This window comes from Lytechinus variegatus, chromosome 14, assembly GCF_018143015.1.
Source record: "Lytechinus variegatus isolate NC3 chromosome 14, Lvar_3.0, whole genome shotgun sequence".
Taxonomy (NCBI): domain Eukaryota; kingdom Metazoa; phylum Echinodermata; class Echinoidea; order Temnopleuroida; family Toxopneustidae; genus Lytechinus; species Lytechinus variegatus.
In genome coordinates, this window is record NC_054753.1 from 1434955 (window position 1) to 1445928 (window position 10974).

Genomic DNA, 10974 nt, shown 5'->3' on the forward strand with positions numbered 1-10974 from the left:
TCACTCTATATCTTGTATGACTTTTAAGCAATCCGTCACATATCCCAAATTCATATCTTCATCTGCGATTTCAGTGTTTGGTGAAAGATCAGAAATCAAATTTTTTTGAGCTCTCTGTATAAACATCTGTGAATGATGTTGATTAAAAGAAGAAAATTGTAAAATGTTATCAATAAGTTACCAATAAATAGGGAAAAATAATTACCGAGTGTCATTTTGTCATTTTCAAATGAGTTTCTGAGGAGTATGGGCAACCAAAGATATTTTTATTTGTATATAAGGTGTAAATGTGAGAAAACCATGTAGTAATAATAATAATTATACTTGCTTATATAGCACCTAACACTTACTTTGTCAGAAGTCTCTAAGCGCTCTACAGTATATGCAGCATAATTACCCTGGCTTTAGCAGTGCAGCTGTTACGCGCTGCGTTTCAAGGAATAAATTCCTGCCAGGTACCCATTTACCTCACCTGGGTTGAGTGCAGCACATTGTGGATCAATTTCTTGCTGAAGGAAATTACTCCATGGTTGGGATTCGAACCCATGACCCTCTGTTTCAGAGTCCGGAGACTAATCCACTGGGCCACAACGCTCCACGTAGTAAAGACTTGAAATATACTGAATTACTTTTTGATAGGGCTGTCAAGTCAGGATTTAAAACACAATGTACTGATGTGATTCCCTTCCTCCAAAGAGAGAGTAATTCATTGTTTTTAGATAATTTCAAGCGGGGTCATAAGTTTTGTCCTCTTAGTTATTTCACCAACAGCTTTCTACTGTTTAATTACTTCCTTCTTCCCTTGCTAGTGTTTGTCATCCTTGGTGTAATAATAATTATCTCAACGTATTCTTTCAACATCCTTGTAACCAGTAATCTGTTTCCTTGTATTACCACTTTACTTTCTCCTCGGTTTCGATAACGGGTCATCGAGTTCAAGTAGGATTTATTTTACATTTTTAGATTGAATTCGGAGGATTGAGATTGGTTGGGTATTGCAATATTTCCTTCGCATAAGACATGAATTGAACACTTAGTTATTCAGTGTTCTACCTATGTTCCGAACGGCACTAGTAGCAAGTGTACATTTTGGACTGAGATGCTACACATGCAGCGGCGGATCCAGGGAGGAGGGGGGGGGCCTCTGCCCCATGCCCCCCCCCCTTGAGAGCCATAATCAAAATCTGTAATGTAAATATGTCGTTTTACTCAAGTGTGCCCCCCCTTTTTTTAAAGTGGGGACTATTTTTTTTTGGGGGGGGAGTCTTGTCAAATACTCATTGGGAAAATGTGTGCCCCCCCCCCCCCCTTAGAAAATCCTGGATCCTCCTGTGAATGTGTAGCCTCCAATCCTTCAGACTTGTAGTCAAATTTAAAGTTTACTTTCAGATAATGTAATTTTTGTTCAAAACAATAATACAACAATTAATCAGACACGATGTTACTTGCAAGAAAAATCATAAATATGTTTTTGCTCGATTGCAATGATGATCAGACCCAGGAGGGTTAGGGTTATTATTTCCCCTTTTGTTTCCTCATATTTATGTCTTGAAAGCTGTTGGTATTATCAAAATACTATTTTTAATGTCACTCCTAGAATTTTTTTTCTTTTCCAAAGGTTTGAATTAGGTTCAAGCGATAGAGCAGTATGGTCTGTTGAAAGTCATATTTCTCCCTGAAAGTGATACCATTTCAACCAGCCAGTGCCCGTTTAAAAAAAAAACTTGCGATTATGGTAGGTTTGCAATAATTATCATAACTACCATGGTAACGGGTCTCATCAGCCAATCAATATCATGGTTTAGAAAGTAGTTAACCTTAATGGCAAAGTTACCATCATCGTAATTCTTTGTGAATATAATAGGCCCTGGTTTGGTAATATACCCATTTGCTCTTGATAAGAAACTTCCTGTATAAGCCTACTTGAAGTGACGCATGACCCGATGACATCATCGAAAAACTCGTCATGATTACTGTATAGTAGATCAGCGTAGAGGGCGATATAGTAGAAAATATGAGAAAAGCCAGAGCGATCGCGAGCGGAATCTCGTCTTGGAAATGATGTTGGTAAATATTTCTGTTGTATTTTTCTTTGATAGATAACGTGGGGGGGGGGGCGTTGATCGCCCCTTCCACCAATTATCTTTTAGGTCGTGATAAATAAAGAAGACATAGAGAGAAAAAAGATTTTTTTTTTTTTTACATAATTATATAGGAGAGAGATGACTTAATCCTTGTCATGGAATTACGAATGTACTTAGATCTAAAAAAAAGTCAAACTCGCATCAAAGTATTACCACATCCTATTTCACTAGCACCCGCACTGATGGTTGCTACGACCCCCCCCCCCCCCAACACCCCACCTCCACACTCTCCTATCCCCTATCCACTTCTTGATAACGTTGCTATAGTTGTACATGACCATCTCCATAAATGGCAATGATACCAAAATACATGCATGTACTTCTTTTTATGAACTACCGTCACCATCATCAACATCGTCGTTATCATGATCATTAATCACCATTCTACTCATCCCCACCTCCTCTTCCACCTAATCATCAAAACCGTCATCATGGTTATCATGATCCTCAATATGATCACCATCATTACCATCCTTATCGTTTTCATTCGTCATCAGTCTCATTATCATGGCCATCATCATCAACATCACCACCACCACCATCATCATTAGCATCATCATTATCTCCATAATCATTATCGTCATCACAATGATCGCCATAATCATCACCATTGACGTCATCATTATTGCCATCGCGATCGTCACGGTCTTCATAATGATCACCATCATAATCATCATTATCATCACCACCACCACCACCATCATCGTCATCATCACCATTATCATCATCGTCATCATTGTCACATTCTAATTTTCTCCCTCATTCTCCTGTGAAACAGAGTTTTTGTTACTCCCTGAACACGGTGGAATTACCATTGTTTAACATTTTATGGTTCAGTCAAGTTGGTATTTAATTCAATAATTCAAACAATATAAAACCAAAGAAATAGTGAGTGAAGGATATCATCGATTCTCTCATCAAGTTTTGCATATCACTGAATTGTGCACATAACTGTTTTGTGAAAAATAAGCGAAAATATCGTAACTTTCTTATTTTTCATCCGATTTAGTTGAAACTTTCAGCATTATTCTTGTTTGATTTTTATCTTTTGATTCGAATCAACAATGATTTTTTCTGGGGTGGACTTGACCTTTAATATGATCTGGTTACACTGTCGCGTTGCCGTTGGTTTGCCAATCGAGGATGTTACCTAATAAAGCAAGAGTTTTATTTTTTTTCCTATGACCTATTCGGGGGAGGAGGGGGGGGGGGGCAGTGGAGTGATAAGCAAAACTTGGGAAAATTAAAAATTGTAAATACCTGTCTTATGTTTAGACCTAATGGCCCGAATTCACAAAGGTGGTTTCGTTTGAAACCATGGTTTTTAGAAACCGTGGGTTTTAGAAACCATGGTTTTTGAAAAACCATGGTTTCTAAAATTTGGTATTCACAAACGATGGTTTCTAAAACCCACGGTTTCAACAGTGGTCTCAAATGAAACCATGGTTTCAACAGTGGACTCAAATGAAACCATGGTTTAAACCATGGGTTTTACCTAAAAACCAGGGATTTCCCCTCTTAAGCGCGTACTGAGCATGCTCAGTACGCGCTATGTTTCATTGAAAACTTACATTCTACAGCTAGCACTGGCATAAGTGGCAATACGGTCCGATTCTTCAATTACTACAACTTTTTTTCGTTGAAATATAAAAAATTGAAAAAGGTGTAATTTTATGCGCGTCTAGACTAGTATCTTGCGATTCCCAGGTACAGATGTATTGGCTGCTGTACTGTATTTGGTGATCGACTCGGCCCCGGGACCCGGGCCCCCGCTCAACAACTGACATAATTTTGTGATCATAATTTAATTTCTTCACATTTGTCGCAGAAGATAGATTCTCTAGTATTACCTTCACTCAATTTCTTCATAGAAAGAGTAAAACTTAGTGTAGATGCCTGATATGTTGAGGTTTGTCAACTTTCTCTCTGATCGTGAGTAATGAAAAACGGATTAAAATAAAGATTCGGTGCTTTTCATCGCAATATTACTAGCTCGGCCTCCGTAGCTGCCGGGGCGCTTCAGACCCGAAGATATCCCCAATGAAAGTGTGCATGTACAGTCAAAGGGCCGAGCTTGGCTGAGTTTGTTTACTCCAACGATGTTGTAGGACTAAGCCTGTTAATTCATCAATCAAAGAAGAATGTCTATTGTTGCTCTCCTTCAGACAAAATTAGATGAAGCTTTACATCGTAGGATCTGCCCTTCTACTTTTTTAAAATGAATATATTTATTTTCCATGGTGTGTATAGCTTGGTTCTAAGTGGTCATAAGCTTCAATTTCTTGACTTGTAGATGTTCGATTCATCATTCAGGCTAAAATTGCATGTATAGTACACATGCACAGGCGCTGAGGGGGGGGGGGGGGGTCGGGCGTTTTTTGCCCCGGCCCCAAAAATGTATTAAGGGAAAATATACATGGGGGGCCAGCTTGGGACGATATAATCCCGGCCCCCAAAATGTTCAAAAGCATGGATCTACGCAGCAGTTGCCCCCCCCCCCACTGGAATTTTTGAAAATTTAATGTTACTGAAAACTTTTATATCCACTGAAAATGTGCATGAAACTTTCAGTTTCTCTTTCAAAAATGCAAATTTGGTTAAGTATACAGTGTTTACTATGTAATTATTCAACTTCATATGGCAAATAATAAAACCCACTTCACAGAGGGATATTATATTTCAAAACAAGTATTTTTACTGTTGAATTCTATCTTGTGTATATGCATTTTCCTGAGATGAATGGAGATATGAGAAAAATGGAGATGTTGAGAGGGATGGAAATGAGAGGAATCGAGTTGATGAGGGTGATGGAGATAATGGGAGGAATGAAGGTGATGAGGGATGGAGGGGAACTGAGGATGGAGATGAGAGATGCAAGGATAGAGTGATGGAGATGGTGAGACGAGGGATGGAGATAAGGGAGATGATTAGAGGAGAGATGTAGATGAGAGGGATACATATAAATAACGGTGATGAAGATGAAAGGGGGATGATCATTACTATCGTCATCAACATTACCATCATCAACACTAACATCACCATTGCCATCATCTTTATTGTCATCAACCTCATCATCACCACCAACATCGTCACCACCATTACATGTATAACCAGCACCACACTTGTCACCATCAGCAGCACCAACACCATCATCATCCTCATCACCACCAAAGTCATCTTGATCATCTTCATGATTATTTCGTCCAAATCAGAAAAAAGGCAAAAGACTACTCTTCTTTTATCATTTCTGTATATCTTTAATTTGCATGAAACTATCTTGCACCTTGGAAAATCACACCAGAAAATTACATAAAAATATAACACACTGAAAATCTAATAATCAATTGGCATTTTAAAAACATTGCAAAATTATAAACATTTGTGAAATAATAAGGTCTAAATTTTGATATATTGCCACATCATTCTTGTATTACAATACAATAATGGCCCAAATGAATAATTATTATTGTTAATTATTAGCTGGTATTTTTCTGGTTGCCTGAGTCGAGCTCTACTTGTTTGGCTACCTGGTTTCCCAAACTAGGCCATCAGGTTATCCTTTGGGGTCAATGGAAATTATATTTTTTCCAAGAAAATGCATTAATTGCCCTTTTAATTTGTTTCATTCATGCTCCCTAAATGTGCATGTGCCAGGCCAAGCTAGTGTTTTCCTGTTTGCCAGAGTTGAGCACTACTTATAAGGCTACCTGGTTGCCCTAGCTAGGCTGTTGCCCTGGGAATACTTGAAAAGAACACATTTCAACAAAAAACAAGGTGAACCACCAGTCTCGCCTCATATCACAATCAAACTAAAGTGTATGCTACATGATCTTTTGACCTTATTATCCTCTTGGACATGCATATGGTATTTAATCCCCAATGGTTATCTGTACAAAGTGTAAACACAACTGATGCAAAAACAAAGAAAGAGCAATTAGAATCGATGACCCCCATGGACACATACGCATATTTTGGGGCATGCAATAAACTTTCTGTGAGCTATCAAAGTTTTAATCTTAAGCATTTGAAATAGACAATTTAAATTATGTGAGAATATTTCACATGAAAAAGTAAATGAGGAATTTGCATTTGATGCGTCCTGATTAAATAGCGTTTTTTTTAATGAAAAAATAATTGAAGATACATGTAGTCTGAAAGAAACTAAATCTGATAAAAGTTCATTTCAAATACTTGTATTCATGTGAAATTCTTAGTAATAATGTGCTCTTTTAACCCTACATGTAAAACCCCCGGGAGGGGGGGGCATAGAACTATGGTGGGGGTAGGGTGAATTAACCCCCTCAACATATTCCACAACTATTCCGCTGTGCGAAATTTTACGACCATTCTACTTGCCGACTTTTTACTTTAAAGTCATGCACATCTTTTGAGATCAAATTTACGATGCATGGGCATGCTGTTGGAAAATTACTCAACTTTACATAAGTGCATGTCAGACCCAAAATTGCTCCAAAACGTGATTTTGTGTACAAAGTCAATGTTGAATTTTCTCATCTTCTTCATATGGACATGATTATTTTTACTTTCACAGGTACTTGATTTCAGCATAATTATGCTTCAAAAAAAATGTCCTGCTATAATTTTGGCAAAAAACAAGTTTGAAAAACAAAGATATACATAAGAAATTCATAAAACAATAAAATACATAAGAAATTCATTTTCAATCTAGGATTTTTTTTTCATTTTGATTGTTAACAATGGTATAAAAGTATGATTTATGCAGAAATTTGCATAATTAATTAATGTAAAAGATCTGACGATTTCGGAAAAATTAACCAAACAGTACTGCACATGACGTTCCCCACTATTATCATACCAATTTTCAAGGCGTTAATGTGATCATTGGCAGAGATCTCAAGGGAGGTTGATTCAACCCCCCCCCCCCCTGTAAAAAAATTGTTAAACAAGAAGACACAAATAAATAATGAAATTCTTACTTGTACATTACAAAAAATACCTGTTTTAGAGCAAGTCCACTGTACAAAAAAAAAGTTAATGTGAATGGAATAGAGATAAATAAAACATGCATGACACGGAAAACGTCAAAATAGGATGTAAAATAAGAAATTAATTAATCAAGTGATAAAACAGGTGATATGCAAACAAGTCTATGTCACACACTCACTCTTTCTTCTGTAGAAATATATTATAATGCTTGATTTTTTTACAGAATTCACAATTATGAGAAAACTCTTCATCGAATTGAGTATAGGTTGCCACAATGGCTTTTTACAAAAGTTTCAGGGAGAAATCAAACCATATCTCACCTGTACTTTATACACATTATGAGGGGGAAAAAATCATGATACTAGTATATTACAAAAAGAAACACTGAGTGGAGAACGTCACTTTGTCACTCATTTGCATACTGACCAGGATGTCTGTTTTGTGAAAATAAGCGAAACTTCAAAATGTCAACACTTTCTCATTTTACATCAAATTTTGATTAAAAGGTTTAGTGTTATGCTCATTGGACTTTTCTGTATTATATCAAAGAAACTTTTTGTTGGGGTGGACTTGCCCTTCAGGAAAGTACAAGGCTTGTTTCCCTCCAGGAATTCTTGTATAGACTTGGGTCCCATCGATCACTCACACAGTTGTTGTTGGGTAGTCTCAATCTCATCTCTGGTTGTTGAAGTTCTCACAAAACCTCTTTTTTCTTGCTATGGCTTGCGAAACATCTTTGATCTCTCACAAACAGATAATTGCAACACTGATGCCTCATCACCACGTATTCCCTGAAATTATCCTGTAAATGAAGATATATTGCCAGAAGTTGCATCTTACTCTGCGTTTTTATTTTTATTTTTTTAAGATGACAAAGAGAAAACAAAATGTAACTATTCTATTGTCTTTACATTGTAAGATTTGAAAAAAAAATATGGAATCCTTTAAAAATTACTTTACTGGTCTAAAGGCTAAACCTATCCGTATCCCATAAACATTTGTGTGACAAACATACATTGAGCATAGCCGATGCAATACTTTTTTCAAATAACCAAGATCATGATGCAACCTCTCATATTTTTTTCTTTAATGTAAATTAGGGATTTTGGAAGAATCTGTCCACAATGGATGACAAAACATATAGTTCTAATTTACATTTCTGATTGTATTATCATATGAACAGTTCATTGTAAATTAAAAACAGGCAGTTGCCAAAATTCATTATCACTTTTTACATTGAGTCTTCCTTCTTACAAGAATATCACTAATACTTGCATACACTAGGCCTGTCTTGAGATGTTATTATCATATAACTTTCTTATTAAAAAAATACTTACACCATACAAAAGCAGAATTGTCAATACTTGCAGAAAGGTAGTCTATCACTAGGCCCTTTGTCCCTCTTCAGGCTCAGATCATCTTCAAGCATGTTGATGAGGTAGTGTGTGGTCTCTTTTAAAAAGTTTCCTCCTGTCAACGACTCCTCATTGCAGTTCTTGTTGGCATATTCCTATTGAGTTAGAGTGAGAAGCAAAAGAAAATATTTAAACATTGAAAAAAAATATGTATTCTTAACTACCTTTACTGCGTACTGTCAAAATTAATAGACCTACCTTTTAAATCTGCATATATTTGGTCAAATGACTTTTTTTTGCCCACAACCTAATCAGATTGCCATTCTCATAAAGTTAAATTTAAATTGATCAACTGGATCTACAAATATTTGACATTTAGGCATTATACTCTATGACCATGTGACACAGAATTTAGATCAATTCAGTCACTGTCAGATGTGTACATCAACCAAGATTGAAATTGATCAAAATAAGTGGTTCTTTATCATGACAACAAATTTTATGATAAAAAAGTTTTAGACAGTGACAAAGAAAAAATTTAGAAAATAGACAAAAGTCCACATAGAAACGACAACAAAAATGAACATACCTCTCTTACAATCCTCCTTTAATAGTCTCTCAGGACAGCCTGTGCATGTTAACTTGTAAGATGTTTTCATCCATTCAAAAATTTACTGCGGAAATAAACAAAGTACAGATAGATGATTAAATTAAGCTTTAAATCTAATGGACATGAAACATAATTCAACATCTCTTCAAACCTGCCAGATTTCCAACCAACATGTAAATTCTTATTATCATTTGGGGTGATTTGTTAAAATAGTCCATTCAATTAATTGTTCTACAGAATGGTGCTTCATAACGTAGCTCATCGTATTGTAGCTACATCATGTAAACAAAGCGAGTCAAGCCTATTATATTACGCAGTGCGCAGCAAGGGATGGGAAGATTTTGCAAAAACAATTGCCACCAGATCGATCTGATTATTTAGGCCCTATAAGAATATTTATTCATTTTATTATATAAGGTGTAAAAAAGGTATAAAACTTAAATTTAGTGTATTTAACCAATTTGCAGTGATGTGGATATTGAAGGGGATTCCATCAATTGTTTACCAGCTTCGACACACACTGACATAGCCCTAGGCTAGGGCCTACCCAAGGCTAACCCAGGGAGCGCCGGCCCGCGTAGCGGTCCGGCGCCCATGTATTAATTGACCCATACTCACGGGACAAGGGTAGATTATGGTCAAAATATCTAGCAAGATAAATTATGAAAACAGAAATTATGCACTTACCACGATTATATGGATGAAGGTCTAACGAGTGGCAGTTTTCCTGACATCTGGGCACAGACTGGAACCTCAAAAAACGAAAAGTTCTCTCCTTCTGCCCCGTTTCGATCGGCCATTTTGTTACAATTCATAACAAAAATGGTCGATCGAGAAGGGGGTAGAACTAGGAGAAAACTTTACATTTTTTGAGGTTCCAGTCTGTGCCCAGATGTCAGAAAAACTGCCACTCGTTAGAGTCTTAGACCATCATCCATATAATCGTAAGTGCATAATTTCTGTTTTCATAATTTAGCTTGCTAGATATTTTGACCATAATCTACCCTTGTCCCGTGAGTATGGTCAATAACACGGTAAGCTCCTGGGCTCCCACCCGCCATTTTGTTACAATTCATAACAAAAATGGCCGATCGAGAGGGGGTAGGAGAGAACTTTTCGTTTTTTGAGGTTCCAGTCTGTGCCCAGATGTCAGAAAAACTGCCACTCGTTAGACCATCATCCATATAATCGTGGTAAGTGCTTGATTTCTGTTTTAACTATTTATTCGGAGAATTATTTTGACGTACGATCCTGGGTTCCCGACCGCTACGCGGCCGGGAGCCCCCTGGGTTATGCCTTCTCCTGAGCGAGTCGCGTCGGTGGGACAGCTCTTCGTTATAGTTTGACAGGACACAAAACTTCACGCGTGGGACTGGAAAATAACTTGCGTGCGATAATGCTTTTTCCATCCCAAGAACACCGTTCCGCTCTTAACTTTGCATGCATTTACAGCATTAGTTATAATATTTCTTCACAAACAAATACATGCAGACGTAGAAAAAATATTCATTGTCGCTATAAAATGGTAAATTACTTACGATGTTCTCAAAGCTCGGCAAATACCGATATTAAGCGCTTCGCTCCTCTTCATTTTGTGCAAAGCTGATTTATCGTCGTCTGTGCCGCACTTGCTCAGCTATGTACCGAAATACTGATCTGTGATTGGTCAATGTGCCTAAAAACCATGGTTTTCCTAAAACCCACGGTTTGAAACCACCTAAAACAGTTGACTCAAAATCATGCCGAAAACCCACGGTTGAAACCATGGTTTCATTTGAAACCACCTTTGTGAATACCAAAATCAGCAAAACCCACGGTTGAAACCATGGTTTCTGCAGAAACCACCTTTGTGAATTCGGGCCAATATGTAAAGAAATTTACCAAATATTGTTATGAC

General features: G+C 37.0%; 1 long non-coding RNA gene across 1 annotated transcript; it reads right to left on the minus strand.

Annotated features, from left to right (window-relative positions):
- Window positions 1-7340: 7340 nt before the first annotated feature.
- On the minus strand, window positions 7341-10695 carry LOC121427635. Its single transcript, XR_005971706.1, has 4 exons — window positions 10616-10695; window positions 9057-9141; window positions 8450-8622; window positions 7341-7914 (listed from the first exon to the last, which is right to left on the minus strand). It is a non-coding gene; the product is annotated as an uncharacterized LOC121427635 (long non-coding RNA).
- Window positions 10696-10974: the final 279 nt, after the last annotated feature.